Raw genomic sequence first — 18,026 nt, forward strand, 5'->3', positions numbered from 1 at the left:
GAAAGCGGTAGATGAGGTTTATATGGATTTTAGCAAGGCTTCTAGAAAAAGTGAGAGGGCATGGGATCCAAGGGGCTGCTGCCCTATGGATCCAGAACTGGCTTGCCCAAAGGAGGCAGAGAGTGGGTATGGATGGGTCTTTTTCTAATTGGAGGTTGGTCACTAGTGGTGTGCCCCAGGGATCTGTTCTGGGACCCTTGCTGTTTGTCATTTTCATAAATGACCTGGATGAGGAAGTGGAGGGATGGGTTGGTAAGTTTGCCGACGACATGAAGGTTGGTGGGGTTGTGGATAGTCTGGAGGGATGTCAGAAGTTACAGAGGGACATAGATAGGATGCAAGACTGGGCGGAGAAGTGACAGATGGACTTCAACCCAGATAAATGCGTCGTGGTCCATTTTGGCAGGTCAAATGGGATGAAGGAGTACAATATTAAGGGAAAGACTCTTAGTACTGTGGAGGATCAGAAGGACCTTGGGATCCGGGTCCATAGGACTCTAAAATCGGCCCCGCAGGTGGAGGAGGTGGTTAAGAAGGCGTATGGTGTGCTGGCCTTTATCAATCGAGGGATTGAGTTTAGGAGTCCGGGGATAATGATGCAGCTATATAAGACCCTCGTCAGACCCCACTTGGAGTACTGTGCTCAGTTCTGGTTGCCTCATTACAGGAAGGATGTGGAAAAGATTGAAAGGGTGCAGAGGAGATTTACAAGGATGTTACCTGGATTGAGTGGCATGCCTTATGAGGATAGAACATAGAACATAGAACATTACAGCGCAGAACAGGCCCTTCGGCCCACGATGTTGCTCGGCCTTTTCTCCTTGGAGAGACGTTGTTGCTCGGCCTTTTCTCCTTGGAGAGACGTAGGATGAAAGGAGACCTAATAGAGGTATATAAGATGTTGAGAGGCATAGATCGGGTGGACTCTCAGAGGCTTTTTCCCAGGGTGGAAATGTCTGCTACGAGAGGACACAGGTTTAGGGTGCTGGGGGGTAGGTACAGGGGAAATGTTCGGGGGAAGTTTTTCACACAGAGGGTGGTGGGCGAGTGGAATCGGCTGCCGTCAGTGGTGGTGGAGGCAAACTCAATAGGGTCTTTTAAGAGACTCCTGGATGAGTACATGGGACTTAATAGGATGGAGGGTTATAGGTAGGCCTAAAAGGTAGGGATATGTTTGGCACAACTTGTGGGGCCGAAGGGCCTGTTTTGTGCTGTAGTTTTCTATGTTTCTATGTCCCTACCTTAGCGATTACTAGGCTTACCTATAACCCTCTATCTTACTAAGTTCCATGTACTTATCTAAAAGTCTCTTAAAAGACCCTATCGAATCCGCCTCCACCACCGTTGCTGGCAGCCCATTCCACGCACCCACCACCCTCTGAGTGAAAAACTTACATCTCCTCTGTACCTACTCCCCAGCAGCTTAAACCTGTGTCCTCTTGTGGCAACCATTTCAGCCCTAGGAAAAAGCCTCTGACTCGCCACTCGATCAATACCTCTCAACATTTTATACACCTCTATCAGGTCACCCCTCATCCTTCATCTCTCCAAGGATAAATGTTTATATGGATTTCGGCAAAGCCTTTGACAAGGTCCCACATGGGAGACTTGTAAAGAAGGTAAATGCGCGTGGGATACAGGGTACTTTGATAAAGTGGATTCAAAATTGGCTCAGTTGTAGGAGACAGAGGGTGATGACAGAAGGCTGCTTTAGTGACTGGAAGCCAGTGTCCAGTGGCGTACCACAGGGATCTGTGTTGGGCCCCCTGTTATTCGTCATTTATAAAAATGACGTTGGTGACTATGTGGGGGGTAGGATTAGTAAGTTTGTGGATGACACAAAGATTGGACGGGTGGTTAACAGTGAGGCTGAGTGTCTTGGACTACAAGAAGATGGAATGGTAAAATGGGCAGATAAGTGGCAGATGGAATTTAACCCTGAAAAGATACACTTTGGAAGAAGTCGTTTAACAAGTATTCAATGAATGTCGGACACTAGGAAGTTCTGTGGAACAAAGGGACCTTGGCGTGTTTGTCCACAGATCTCTGAAAGTGGAAGGGCATGTTAGTAGGGTGGTGAAAAAGGACATGGGACACTTGACTTTATCAACCGGGGTATAGATTACAAAAGCAAGGAAGTCATGTTGTATAGAACTTTCGTGAGGCCACAGCTAGAGTACTGTGTGCTGTTCTGGTCACCACATTATCAGAAGGATACGATTGCACTGGAAGGAGTGCAGAGGAGATTCACCATGTTGCTGTCTGGGATGGAACATTACATTATAAAGAGTAGTTGGATAGGCTTGGGTTGTTTTTGTTGGAGCAGAGAAGACTGAGGGACGACCTGATTGAGGTGTTCAAGATTATGAGATACATGGACAGAGTAGATAATGAGCTGCTGTTCCCCTTAGTTGAAGGGTCATTTACAAGGGGACATAGGTTCAAGGTGAGGGGCAGGAGGTTTAGGGGGTTGTGAGGAAAAACCTTTTTACTCAGAGGGTGGTGACGGTCTGGAATGTGCTGTCTGGGAGGATGGTGGAGACGGGATGCCTCACATCCTTTAAAAAGTACTTGGGAGCACTTGGCACGCTATAACGTTCAAGGCTATCGGCCAAGTGCTGGTAAATGGGATTAGATGGGAGTACAGGCGTTTCTCAGTTGTCGTTGCTGACTCAATGGGCCGAAGGGCCTCTTCTGCACTGAATGATTCAATGATCCTAATGCGGCGGAAAAGCTGCCATTGCCATCGGGCTGAATGCCTCTTTTCCTGCACGCCATCGAACTTTGTCGATATTGGCAATGATTCCACTCTGAATAGCAGTTCATGGAGTTAACAGAACATACATTCATACCTCAATAAATCACACTCAAATGCCTTGAAATTGGTGTTAAAAAATGAGTACTTGCTGCTGCTTAAAGGCAAAATGGTCTTAACAAGATTGACAGGATTGTGTTTGCTTTTTTGAAAACCATAAAACATGATCTTGTGACATGTCTCCCTGTGAGTTGCAACATTCTGATCAACACATTACACCACATCAGTGTCGAGTAACACATTTCCATCACGCTTTCTGTCTCTGAAAACAAAACTTCCCTTCATGTTTATCTGATTTATTCCTACGGTTTAACTCTGGAACAGCCATTTCAGTATTCCTTCATAGAGAGAATCAAATTTCTGAATTCAGTGTTGATTCCAATCACAGGCTGATACTGTTTACAGTGAGTCTCCCACAGGCTGGCATGTTCTTATGGGACAGGATGTCCTACGTTGTGGGTTAGCAAAACAACTTTGCTTCTCCGTGATCGTTCCTTCCATTAGTCATTCATAACATGAATAGATCAGGCTTTTCCTGACTATGACGACTGTGTATAGATATGATAGTGAGCAAGACTATTTATATACTAGCACAGCTTAACATCAAAATTCAGAAAGATTTTTGATCCCTTGCTCCCACTATTTAATTTAAAACTCTCTCCACTTCCCTCGTTATGCAGCTCACTAGAACATCAATCCCAGCATGGTTCGGGTGTAGATTGTGCCAATGGTCCAGCTCCCACTTTCCCCAGTACTGACTCCACAGACTGGAACCCATTTCTCCCCTCACCAGCCTTTGAGCTATGTATTCATTTCTTTATTCTTATTCGTCCTATGCTAATTTCCACATGCTCAGAAAATAACCCAGAATTATTATTTTTGAGGTTCTGCTTCTTCATTTGATGGCCAGCTCGTCATACTGACTCTGCAGAACCCCCTTTCTCGTTCTGCCTATGTTGTTGGTACCCATATGGATCATGATCACTGGATCCTCCCCTCCCCACTGCAAATTTCCCTCTAGCCCGGAGCAGATGTCCCAAACCCTGGCACTGAGCAGACAACACAGTCATCTATATTCTTGCTCCTTGCTACAGAAAACAGTGTCAATCTTTGTATTGTCCCCTACTACTGCTACATTCTTTGTGCTACACCCACTTGAGTGGCTTCCTGTACCACAGTGCCATGGTCACTCAGCTCATCCACCCTGCAGCCCCCACTCTCATCCAAACAAGCTGAAAGAACCTCAAACCTATGAATGGCCTACTCCTGCTCCTATGTTCTATGTTTTTATATATTCATATGCCTCATACTGAACTCCCAAAGCAATTGTTCACCTCAGAGCTTGGTCATAGCAGGAGACACCTCGCATAGCGAAAGCGCTTTCTGGATGTCCTGAAAATATCATACATCCCTGCTGACTCTGGGAGTCCCTGGCTTGTGATTGATTTGAGAAAGTACCAAACTCATCGAGAGACTTTGTGGGACTATGCAGAGGCAAAGCTGAGGCATTGGAGAGAATGGACAACCTCCAAATAACTCATCCACCTGACCCTTACAGCACCACCTGGTTGGTCTTCATGTGGTAGAGTCTGCAGATCACCGATTAGACTTATCAACATTTCAGAACCCATTGAATCGGAGTGTAAGTGGGTTATCCTAAATCTCGAGGGACTGCCTAAGGAGAAATTATGTTTTTGTAGCATTTTTACACAATCAACTGGCTTGTTTAGGTCATTTCAGAAGATAGAAGTCAACCACATTGCTGTGGAACCAGAGTGTCATGAACGTACGTGTTAAAGGTGCTTCCCCAAAGTTACGCCTAAACAATGTATGTGAGTGTGAGTGTGACTTTTACACTTGGAGTGAGAAATTCCATTTAATAAAGGTTCAACAAAACCTTTTAAAAAATTAGTTTTTAAGTTAACAGAAAAGATAATGTTGATAATACATAAACACAAAAATTAGTCAAAATGAAGATAAAATGATACTTATAAATGTGAGTAAATTTCAGTCAATATTCAGTTCAGGTCTGATATGTTTTGAAGTCGAGGATTGTGTTGGTTCTGGAGGCTTAGCACTTTTAAACTGCCTAGTTACATGTAGAAGAAGCCACAGCTTTTACAGCTGCCTTTCTTTGTCTCTCCCTGGATTAAATCTTCTTTAAGATGGTTCACTGAATCGTAATGTGGAGATGCCGGCGTTGGACTGGGGTAAACACAGGAAGAAGTTTAACAACACCAGGTTAAAGTCCAACAGGTTTATTTGGTAGCAAAAGCCACAGGCTTTTGGAGCCTTAAGCTCCTTCCTCAGGTGAGTGGGAATTCTGTTCACAAACAGGGCATATAAAGACACAAACAAGCCACCCTGTCGATCCAAACTGGCTAGCCGCCCCCCTCACGCGGATTCTTCGACTCCAGCAGCGGCTGACTGGCTGGAGTTGGGAATCACCTGAATGAGCAACAAGCAGGAGCAGCTCGAAAGCACCCGCAGCCCAGCCCACAGTTACATCACCAGGGAAGGTGGCCGGAAAGACAGCAGCCCCTTCCTTCCTCGACACAAACGTTGATTGAATGTTGGACGCCATCGAGGAAAGGACGCCCCCCCCCCCCCCCCTCTAATGAAAGAGACACTGCGTGAACTAAAAATTTATAAAGAGGAGGTGTTACTTAGGTTCTATAAAGCGGAAGTGGATCCTCCACTCTGAGAACTAATGCCATAACTCCCAAAGAGGAGTACCTCACCCTATAATCTGTAAAAAGTGTGTGTGAAATGGTGTGACCTGCTCTTCAGCAACTCCTAGTGGTTAAATAAAAAATAAATCCCTGACACTCACTCTAAAATCAACACGTAACAATTTATTTATCTAACAGTGAGCAAATTAACTCAACTATTAATAAATCGAATAAATTCCTTCTAACTATTAACTATTCCCGAATAAATCAAGATTCTAATGGAATGCTATTCCAATAAATACAAATCCCACTCATTAACAAAAATAGAATTCAATCACTCTCTAAATTACAACAATTGTGTCTTCTGGAATATAGAGTAGTAAGGGCGTGGAATGCCCTGCCTGCAGCAGTGGTGGACTCGTCAACGTTGAGAGCGTTCAAGTGGTTATTGGATAAACATATGGATGATATTGGAATAGTGTAGATTAGAGGGGCTTTAGATTGGTTCCACTGGTCGGCGCAACATCGAGGGCCGAAGGGCCTGTACTGTGCTGTAATGTTCTATGTTCTCTGGTGATTCTTCTGTTTGTAACTTCTTTCTCCTTTGGTGCCTTTGCTATTTAGATGGTGCTTTCTTTAAGACATAGATGAAGCTATGAGAACCAGTGATTCTCTCTCTCTCTCTCTCTCTCTCTCTCTCTCGAGAGAGAGAGAGAGAGAGAAAGCACTTAATGAGTGGGATCTGTATTTATTGGAACAGCATACCAGCATACTCGAGTGAGAGAGAGTTGAGAGCTGTGAGCTGTTATCTCTGGCAGGTGGCAGTCGCTCTCTCTTTTTGTCCCACTGCCCCTTCTTTTATACCCGTGATGACATATCAATATTTCCCACAGTAGGATTGGTTCTAGGCTGTCAAAACCATCAGATTTAAATTTAATACGTCCTTGGTACCCAAGTGCCTGATTCAAATTGTGTGGCTAAATTCAAAAGCCTGTTGTCTTGGTAATGCTGCTGCTTGGCATTTCGATGCAAATATTTCAGTTTGGGCTCTCTGTGTACTTGCAAATTTTAAAACTCTCTAAGCATTGATAAAGCACCACCTTTTAAAGGGACCATGCAACGCTTCCCCCCGCCCCCCCCCCCCCCCCCCCAAAACATTTTACAATTTTACCCCAAATTCTAACTTCCTACCTCCCAATCTACAATTATGTCAGTTAGAGGCACGGACAGGCGATTCTGTGGGTGCGAACAGGACTCCAGGATGGTAGTCTGCCTACCTGGTGCTGGGGTACTGGATGTCTCTGAGCGGATAGGAGGCATCTTAAAAGGGGAGGATAAAGAAACGGATGTCATTAGACACATTGGTGCGAATGACGTAGATAGGAAGAGCAGGGGGATCCTACAAGAGCAATTCAGGGAGTTGGGAAATAGACTAAAAAGTAGGGCCTCCAGAGTGGCAATCTCTGGGCTGCTCCCAATGCCTCGTGCCAGTGAGGCTAGGAATAGGGAGATAGTACAATTGAACGCTTGGCTAAAGGACTGGTCCAGGAGGGAGGGCTTCATATTCCTGGATCACTGGGAAGTTTTCAAGAGATGAGGGCACCTGTACAAGGACGGGTCACAACTAAATTGGAAGGGCACGAATATCCTGGCTGGGAGTTTTGCGAGTGCAGTTCGGGTGGGTTTAAACTAATATGGCAGGGGGGTGGGGATCAAAAAATTAGGTCTACAAGTGTAGAGGCTGGGCACGAGCTTGGGGCCAGGACAGGGCTGGCAAAGAAGAAGAGCACTCTGGGGAGGATGACCTCACTGGGCCTGGAGGTCTGGAGTGCTTCGACTTCAATGCAAGGAGCGTAGCAGGTAAGACAGACGAACTTAGGGCCTTAATGCTCACGAGGAATTTGGATGTGGTTGCAGTGACAGAGACTTGGTTGAAAGAGGGACAGGACTGGCAGCTGAATATTCCGGGGTACAAGTGTTTTAGGCGAGACAGAGGAGGGGCCAAAAGAGGTCGGGGAGTAGCAGTATTAGTTAGAGAGCATATTACAGCGGTGCAGAGGGAGGACAATTCAGAGGGGTCGTGTAACGAGTCACTGTGGGTGGAGCTCAGAAACAGGAAGGGCGCAGTCACTATGTTGGGGGTATACTACAGACCCCCCAACAGCCCAAGGGAAGTGGAAGAACGGATATGTCAGGAGATAATGGATAGGTGCAGGAAAAATAGGGTTGTTGTAGTGGGAGACTTCAATTTCCCTGGTACAAACTGGAAATCGCGTAGGGCTGGGAGTCTGAATGGGGAGGAATTTGTAAAATGCGTACAGGAAGGTTCTTTGGAACAATATGTAGATAGCCCGACTAGAGAGGGGGCTATACTGGACCTAGTACTGGGGAATGAGCCCGGTCAGGTCTTCAAAGTTTTGGTAGGGGAACATGTGGCAAATAGTGACCACAATTCTGTTAGCTTTAGGATAGTGATGGAAAAGGATGAGTGGTGTCCCAAGGGTAAGTGTTGGATTGGGGGAAGGCTAACTTTAGTGGGATTAGGCAGAATTTGGCAGCAGTTGATTGGGAGAGGCTGTTTGAGGGTAAATCCACATCTGGCATGTGGGAGTCTTTTAAGGAACAGTTGTTAGGGCTGCAGGATAGGCATGTGCCTGTAAAAAAGAAGGATAGGAAGGGTCGAGAACCGTGGATAACCAGGGAAATTGAGCGATTGGTCATAAAGAAAAGAGAGGCGTACATTAGGTCCAGGCAGCTAAAAACGGAGGGAGCTCTGGAGGAATGCAAAGAAAGTAGGAAAGAACTCAAATGAGGAATTAGAAGGGCAAAAAGGGGTCACGAAATGTCCTTGACAGACAGGATTAAGGAGAATCCCAAGGCATTTTATTCATATGTGAGGAGCAAAAGGGTTGTAAGGGAAAAATCGGACCTCTCAGGGACAAAAGTGGAGAATTATGCTTAGAGCCCAAAGAAGTAAGGGAGATCCTAAATGAATACTTTGCGTCGGTATTCACAAAGGAGAGGCATATGTTGACTGGGAGTGTCTCGGAGGGGAGTGTTGACCCGTTAGAGAAAATCTCCATTACAAGGGAGGAAGTGTTAGGTTTTTTAGGGATTATAAAGACTGACAAATCCCCAGGGCCTGATGGAATCTATCCCAGGCTGCTCAGGGAGACGAGAGATGAAATCGCTGGGCCTCTGACGCAAATCTTTGTCTCGTCACTGGACACAGGTGAGGTCCCAGAGGATTGGAGGATAGCTAATGTGGTCCCGTTATTTAAGAAGGGTCGGAAGGATAACCCGGGAAATTATAGGCCGGTGAGCTTGACGTCCGTGGTAGGGAAGTTGTTGGAGAGGATTCTTAGGGATAGGATGTATGCGCATTTAGAAAGGAATAAACTCATTAACGATAGTCAGCATGGTTTTGTGAGAGGGAGGTCATGCCTCACTAACCTGGTGGAGTTTTTTGAAGAAGTGACTCGAATGGTTGATGAGGGAAGGGCCGTGGATGTTGTCTATATGGACTTTAGTAAAGCGTTTGACAAAGTCCCTCATGGTAGGTTGGTGTAAAAGGTTGGAACTCATTGGATAAAGGGGGAGGTGGCTAGATGCGTGGAGAACTGGCTTGGTCACAGAAGACAGAGGGTGGTAGTGGAAGGGTCTTTTTCCGGCTGGATGCCTGTGACTAGTGGTGTTCCGCAGGGCTCTGTATTGGGACCTCTGCTGTTTGTGATTTATATAAACGATCTGGAAGAAGGTGTAACTGGGGTGATCAGTAAATTTGCGGACGACACGAAAATGGCTGGACTTGCAGATAGTGAGGAACATTGTCAGAAGCTACAGAAGGATATAGGTAGGCTGGAAATTTGGGCAAAGAAATGGCAGATGGAGTTCAATCCAGATAAATGCGAAGTGATGCATTTTAGTAGAACTAACGTAGGGGGGAGCTATACGATAAATGGCAGAACCATAAAGAGTGTAGATACGCAGAGGGACCTGGGTGTGCAAGTCCACAGATCCTTGAAGGTGACGTCTCAGGTGGAGAAGGTAGTGAAGAAGGCATATGGCATGCTTGCCTTTATAGGACGGGGCATAGAGTATAAAAGTTGGAGTCTGATGTTGCGGTTGTATAGAACGTAGGAAGGAAGAGTGAGGAGGTCCTAAAGAGTGAGTACAAAGAGCTTGGAAGGAAGTTAAAAAGCAGGACCCCGAGGGTAGTATTCTCAGGATTGCTACCTGAGCCACATGCCAGTGAGGGCAGGAGTAGGATGCTTGGGCAGATGAACACGTGGCTGAGGAACTGGTGCAGGGGGCAGGGTTTCCAATTCTTGGATCAATTGGACCTCTTCTGGGGCAGGTGGGACCTGTACAAGAGAGACGGGTTACACCTAAACTACAAGGGGACCAATATACTTGCAGGGAGATTTGCTAGTGTTATTGGGGAGCGTTTAAACTAGATTTGCAGGGGGGTGGGAACCAGAGTGCCAGAGCAGATAGTGGAGCAGGGGTAAAAAGACAGGTTAGTTCAAGCAAAATCACAAATGGAAGGGTAGAGTGTGGTGGAAATAATCTTTTGAGGTGTGTCTATTTCAATGCCAGGAGTATTGTGGGGAAGGCAGATGAGCTGAAGGCGTGGATAGACACATGGAAATATGACATTATAGCCATTAGTGAAACTTGGCTACAGGAGGGGCAGGACTGGCAGCTCAATGTTCCAGGGTTCCAATGTTTGAGGCGGGATAGAGGCAGAGGGATAAAAGGTGGGGGGGTGGCATTGTTGGTCAGGGAAAATGTTACAGCAGTACTCAGGCAGGATAGATTAGGGAGCTTGTTTACAGAGGCCCTATGGGTGTAGCTGAGAAACAGGAAAGGTATGACCACATTAATAGGCTTGTATTATAGACCACCCAATAGTCAGCGAGAATTGGAGGAGCAAATCAGCGGAGAGGTAGCTGACAACTGCAAGAAACACAAAGTTGTGATAGTAGGGGATTTTAATTTTCCACATATAGATTGGGACTCGCATACTGTTAAAGGTTTAGACGGGGTAGAGTTTGTAAAATGTGTTCAGGATAATTTTCTACATCAGTATATAGAGGTGCCAACTAGAGAGGATGCGATATTGGATCTCCTATTGGGAAATGAGTTAGGGCAGGTGATGGATGTGAGTGTGAGGGAACACTTTGGATCCAGTGATCATAATGCCATTAGTTTCAACCTGATCGTGGATAAGGATAGATCTGGTCCTCGGGTTGAAGTTCTGAACTGGAAAAAGGCCAAATTTGATGAAATGAGAAGGGATCTGGGAAGTGTGGATTGGCACAGGCTGTTCTCTGGTCAGGATGTAAATGGAAAGTGGGGGGCCTTCAAAGGAGAAATTTTGAGAGTGCAGAGTTTGTATGTTCCTGTCAGGATTAAAGGCAAAGTAAATAGGAATAAGGAACCTTGGTTCTCGAGGGAGATTGTAACACTGATTAAGAGGAAGAGAGAGTTGTATGAAATGTACAGGCAGCAAGGAACAGATCAGATGCTCGAGGAGTATAAAAAGTGCAAGAAGCTACTTAAGAGGGAAATCAGGAGGGCTAAAAGAAGACATGAGGTTGCTTCGGCAGACAGAGTGAAGGAAAATCCCAAGAGCTTCTATAGGTATGTTAGGAGCAAAAGGATAGTGAGGGATAAAATTGGTCCTCTTGAAGACCAGAGTGGTACACTGTGTATGGAACCAAAAGAGATGGGGGAGATTTTTTGCATCCGTATTTACTGAGGAAACGGGCATGGAGTCTTCGGAAACAGGGCAAACTGGTAGGGAGGTCATGGAACCTTTACAGATTAAAGGGGAGGAGGTGCTCGCTGTCTTGAGGCAAATCAGAGTGGATAAATCCCCAGGACCGGACAGGGTATTCCCACGGACCTTGAGGGAAGCTAGTGTTGAACTTGCAGGGGCCCTGGCAGACATATTTAAAATGTCAGTATTCACGGGGGAGGTGCCGAATGATTGGAGGGTGGCTCATATTGTTCCGTTGTTTAAAAAAGGTTCCAAAAGAAATCTGGGAAATTATAGGCCAGTAAGTTTGACGTCAGTGGTGGGCAAGTTATTGGAAGGTGTGATAAGGGATAGGATCTACAAATATTTGGATAGACAGGGACTTATTAGGGAGAGTCAACATGGCTTTGTGCGTGGTAGGTCATGTTTGACCAATCTATTAGAGTTTTTCGAGGAGGTTACCAGGAAAGTGGATGAAGGGAAGGCAGTGGATGTTGTCTACCTGGATATCAGCAAGGCCTTTGACAAGGTCCCTCATGGGAGGTTAGTTAGGAAGGTTCAGTCGCTAGGTATACATGGGGAGGTAGTAAATTGGATTAGATGCTGGCTCAATGCAAGAAGCCAGAGAATGGATGTGGAGGATTGCTTCTCTGAGTGGAGGCCTGTGACTAGTGGTGTGCCACAGGGATCGGTGTTGGGTCCATTGTTGTTTGTCATCTATATCAATGATCTGGATGATAATGTGGTATATTGGATCAGCAAGTTTGCTGATGATACAAAGATTGGAGGTGTAGTGGACAGTGAGGAAGGTTTTCAAAGCTGGCAGAGAGATTTGGACCAACTAGAAAAATGGGCTGAAAAATGGCAAATGGAATTTAATGCAGATAAGTGTGAGATATTTCACATTGGAAGGACAAACCAAAGAAGAACGTACAGGGTAAATGGTAGGACTCTGAAGAGTGCAGTTGAACAGAGGGATCTGGGAATACAGGTACAGAATTCCCTAAAAGTGACATCACAGGTGGATAGGGTCGTAAAGAGTGCCTTTGGTACATTGGCCTTTATAAATCGGAGTATCGAGTATAAAAGTTGGAGTGTTATGGTAAGGTTATATAAGGCATTGGTGAGGCCGAATTTGGAGTATTGTGTACAGTTTTGGTCACCTAGTTACAGGAAGGATGTAAATAAGGTTGAAAGAGTGCAGAGAAGGTTCACAAGGATGTTGCCAGGACTTGAGAAGCTGAGTTACAGAGAGAGATTGAATAGGTTGGGACTTTATTCCCTGGAGCGTAGAAGATTGAGGGGAGATTTGATAGAGGTGTATAAGATTTTGATGGGTATAGATAGAGTGAATGCAAGCAGGCTTTTTCCGCTGAGGCTAGGGGAGAAAAAAACCAGAGGGCATGGGTTAAGGGTGAAAGGAGAAAAGTTTAAAGGGAATATTAGGGGGGGCTTCTTCACGCAGAGAGTGGTGGGAGTGTGGAATGAGCTGCCGGATAAAGTGGTAAATGCGGGGTCACTTTTAACATTTAAGAAAAACTTGGACGGGTTCATGGATGAGAGGGGTGTGGAGGGATATGGTCCAAGTGCAGGTCAGTGGGACTAGGCATAAAATGGTTCGACACAGACAAGAAGGGCCAAAAGGCCTGTTTCTGAGCTGTAATTTTCTATGGTTCTAACGTTGGTTCAGCCGCATTTGGAATACTGCGTCCAGTTCTGGTCGCCACACTACCAGAAGGACGTGGAGGCTTTAGAGAGAGTGCAGAGGAGGTTTACCAGGATGTTGCCTGGTATGGAAGGGCTTAGTTATGACGAGAGATTGGGTAAACTGGGGTTGTTCTCACTGGAAAGACGGAGGATGAGGGGTGACCTAATAGAGGTGTATAAAATTATGAAAGGCATAGATAGGGTGAATGGTGGGAAGCTTTTTCCCAGGTCGATGGTGACGTTCACGAGGGGTCATAGGTTCAAGGTGAGGGGGGGGGAGGTTTAACACGGATATCAGAAGGACGTATTTTACACAGAGGGTGGTGGGGGCCTGGAATGCGCTGCCGGACAAGGTGATGGAGGCGGACACACTGGGAACGTTTAAGACTTATCTAGATAGCCACATGAATGAAGTGGGAATGGAGGGATACAAAAGAATGGTCTAGTTTGGACCAGGGAGCGGCGCGGGCTTGGAGGGCCGAAGGGCCTGTTCCTGTGCTGTCTCATTCTTTGTTCTTTGTTTTGTTTGTACTCTGTCCAACTTCGCAACATAGGTTGGCTGTACTTAAAGTGGATAAGACACCAGGACTGGATGGGATGCAGCCAAAGATATTGAGGGAAGTAAGGATGGAAATTGCAGAGGCACTGGCCGTAATCTTCCTATCCTCCTTAGATACAAGGGTGGTGCCAGAGGACTAAATGTTGCACACATGTTCAAAAAAAGATGTAAGGATAAGCCTAGTAACTAAAGTCCAGTAAGTTTAACCTCGATAGTGGGAAAACTCTTAGAAACAATAATTTGCACAAAATTGACAGTCACTTGGGCAAATGTGTATTAAGGAAAGCCAGCATAGATTTGTTGAAGGCAAAATGTGTTTAACTAATTTGCTTAACAGAGAGGGTTGATGAGGGTAATGCAGTTGATTTGGTGTACATGAACTACAAAAAGGCATTTATAAAGTGCCACACAACAGGCTTGTGAGTAATGTTAAAGCATGGGCAATAATAGGGACAACACAGTAAGAAGTTTAACAACACCAGGTTAAAGTCCAACAGGTTTATTTGGTAGCAAAAGCCACACAAGCCACAATAATAGGGACAGCAGCAACATGGACAAAATCAACAGAGTAACAGGAAACAGAGCCTTGGTACATAACATAAAACAATGTTGGATATACTTAGCAGGTCAGACCACATTTCTGGAGAGAATGATTCATGTTCATGATGACCCTCCGTCAGAGCTAAGCAAAAGTAGAAATGCAAGACCATAAGATATAGGAGCAGAATTAGGCCATTCAGCCCATCGAGTCTGCTCCGCCATTCCATCATGGCTGATATGATTTTCATCCCCATTCTCCTGCCTTCTCCCCGTAACCCTTGATCCCCTTATTGATCAAAAACCTATCTACCTCTGCCTTAAAGACACTCAATGACCTGGCCTCCACAGCCCTCTGTGGCACTGAGTTCCATGGATTCGCCACCCTCTGGCTGAAGAAATTCCTCATCTCAGTTTTAAAGGAGCGTCCCTTTCACTCTGAGTTTGTGCCCTCGAGTTCCAGTCTCTCTCACTAGTGGAAATATCCTCTCCACGTCCACTCTATCTAGGCCTCTCAGTATTCTGTAAGTTTCAATTAGATCCCTCCTCATCCTTCTAAACTCCATCAAGTATAGACCCAGACTCCTCAATTGCTCCTCATATAACAAATCCTTCATTCCTGGGGTCATTCTAGTGAACCTCCTCTGGACTCCCTCCAAGGCCTTCCTTAGGTATGGGGCCCAAAACTGCTCACAAAATTCCAAATGGGGTCTGATCAGAGCCTTATACAACCTTAGCAGTACATCCCTGCTCTTGTATTCTAGCCCTCTAAGAACAAATGCTAAGATTGAATTTGCCTTCCGAACTGCCGACTGAACCTGCATATTAACCTTAAGAGAGTCCTGAACTTGGACTCCCAAGTCCCTTTGTGCTCCAGATTTCCGAAGCCTTCCCCCATTTAGAAAATAGTCTACGCTTCTATTCTTCCTGCTAACGTGCATAACATCACACTTTTCCACATTGTATTCCATCTATCACTTCTTTGCCCACTCTCATAGCCTGTCCAAGTCATTCTGCAGCCTCCCCACTTCCTCAACATTACCTGTGTCTCTATATATCTTTGTATCATCTGCAAATTTAGCAACCATGCCCTTAGTTCCATCTTCCAGATCATTTATGTAAATAAGTGAAAAGTTGTGGTCCCAACACTGACCCTTGTGGAACAGCACTGGTCACCAGTTGCCGAACTGAAAAGGATCCCCTTATCCCCACTCTCTGCCTTCTGCCTGTCAGCCAATTTTCTATCCATGCCAGTACCTTGCCTCTAACACCATTGGCTCTTAAGCTTATTTAGCAGCCTCATGTAAGGCACCTTCTCAAAGACTTTCTGGAAATCCAAATAAATCACGTCCACTGGCTGTAACTTCTTCGCTATGTCCTCAAAGAATTCTAACAAAGAACAAAGAACAGTACAGCACAGGAAACAGGCCCTTCGGCCCTCCAAGCCTGTGCCGCTCCTTGGTCCAACTAGACCAATCGTTTGTATCCCTCCATTCCCAGGCTGCTCATGTGACTATCCAGGTAAGTCTTAAATGATGTCAGCGTGCCTGCCTCCACCACCCTACTTGGCAGCGCATTCCAGGCCCCCACCACCCTCTGTGTAAAAAACGTCCCTCTGATGTCTGAGTTATACTTCGCCCCTCTCAGCTTGAGCCCGTGACCCCTCGTGATCGTCACCTCCGACCTGGGAAAAAGCTTCCCACTGTTCACCCTATCCATACCCTTCATAATCTTGTATACCTCTATTAGATCTCCCCTCATTCTCCGTCTTTCCAAGGAGAACAACCCCAGTCTACCCAATCTCTCCTCATAGCTAAGACCCTCCATACCAGGCAACATCCTGGTAAACCTTCTCTGCACTCTCTCCAATGCCTCCACGTCCTTCTGGTAGTGCGGCGACCAGAACTGGACGCAGTACTCCAAATGCGGCCTAACCAGCGTTCTATACAGCTGCATCATCAGACTCCAGCTTTTATACTCTATACCCCGTCCTATAAAGGCAAGCATACCATATGCCTTCTTCACCACCTTCTCCACCTGTGTTGCCACCTTCAAGGATTTGTGGACTTGCACACCTAGGTCCCTCTGTGTTTCTATACTCCTGATGACAGATTTGTCAGACATGACCTCCCTTTGACGAAGCCCTATTTTATCATGCATTTCCAAGTATTCTGTAATTTCATCCTTAATAATGGACTCCAAGATCTCACCAACGACCAAGGTCAGGCTAACTGGCCGATAATTTCCCATCTTCTGCCTCCGTCCCTTCTTAAACAGGGGTGTTACATGAGCAGCATGGTACGGTAGCACAATGGTTAGCACTACTGCCTCACAGCACCAGGGACCCGGGTTCGATTCCTGGCATGGGTCACTGACTGCGTGGGTTTCCTCAGGATGTTCCAGTTTCCTCCCACATTCTGAAAGACATATTGGTTAGGTGCATTGACCCGAACGGGTGCTGGACTGTGGCGACTAGGGGAATTTCACAGTAACTTCACTGCATTGTTAATGTAAGCCTTACTTGTGACGAGTAAATAAACTTTACTTAGCCTTTTTCCAGTCCTCTGGAACCCTCCCTGCCTCTAGTGATTCCTGAAAGATCACCACTAATGGATCCACAATCTTCTCAGCTATCTCCTTCAGAACCCTGGAGTGTAGTCCATCTGGTCTCGGTGATTTATCCACCTTCAGCCCTTTCAGCTTCCCTAGCACATTCTCCTTAGTGGTGGCCACTACATTTACCTATTTACCTCTGCCCCCTGACCCTTAACCACTCCTTGTCACCAGATCTCCCGTTTCCCACTTCTTAGTAGATGTTACTAGGCTGACTTCTCCCAGAATGCTCCAGTGAGGTCCCTCTGTCACCTCTATCGGATGCTCTTCCTCCCGTTTATCACTGGAGGAACATGGTGTGGAAAACATAAGGAGAGATTTTTGATAGGGTGAAGAACAGGAGAGACAAAATGACAAAAAGTTTCATTGTACAAAAACCAAAGAGGATGGTAATAGATATAATAAATGAAAGATGTATCCAAATGAGGTGTGGACGGTTGGTTAGATAGCAGCCATTGGAATGCAAATTAATGGAATAAACAAAAAAGTGAACCCACAAAAACAAGACATGAAGCAAAAGAGAGAGAGATTATGATGGAAAATTGAATTCAATATTTGGTACAAAGGCTGTAGCGGGCCAAGTCAAAAGGAGAAGATCTGTTCCTCCAACTTGCCTTGAGGTTCATTGGAACACTAGCAGGCCGAGAACAGAAAGGTCAGAGTGGGAGCAAGGTAGAGGATTTAAATGATGGTGACATGTTCAGGGTCATGCTTGCAGAGCAGGTCTCGTAATTTCAATCCTCCAACCTTGCTGCCAGTCTGACCTTTCCTCGACCTGTTACTGTGTTCCAGTGAAGCCCGCAGGTGTTGTTCAGGGATCTGGACAGTCCATAGAGAACAACTGTTTGTTGTTGGAAATTAGGAGAGCCAGAAGGGGTCACGAGAAGGCTTTGGCAGGTAGGATTAAGGAAAACCCTAAGGCGTTCTATAAATATGTGAAGAGTAAAAGGATGAAACGTGAAGGAATAGGGCCTATAAAAGGTGAAGGTGGGAAAGTCTGTACAGAACCAGTAGAAATGACAGAGGTGCTTAATGAGTATTTTGCCTCAGTTTTCTCAGACGAGAAGGACCTGGGTGGATGCACTGCGGGCTTGCGGTGGACTGAAAGGATTGAGTATGTGGACTTTAACAAAGAGGTTGTGCTGGAATCTCTGAATGGCATCAAGATAGATAAGTCGCCGGGTCCAGATGGGATGTACCCCAGGTTACTGTGGGAGGCGAGGGAAGAGATTGCAGAGCCTCTGGCGATGATCTTTGCGTCGTCGATGGAGACGGGAGAGGTGCCGGAGGATTGGAGGATTGCGGATGTGGTTCCTATTTTCAAGAAGGGGAATAGGGATAGCCCAGGAAATTACCGAC

The sequence above is a fragment of the Mustelus asterias genome, chromosome 12 (genome assembly GCF_964213995.1).
Source record: "Mustelus asterias chromosome 12, sMusAst1.hap1.1, whole genome shotgun sequence".
In the NCBI taxonomy this organism is placed as follows: Eukaryota; Metazoa; Chordata; class Chondrichthyes; order Carcharhiniformes; family Triakidae; genus Mustelus; species Mustelus asterias.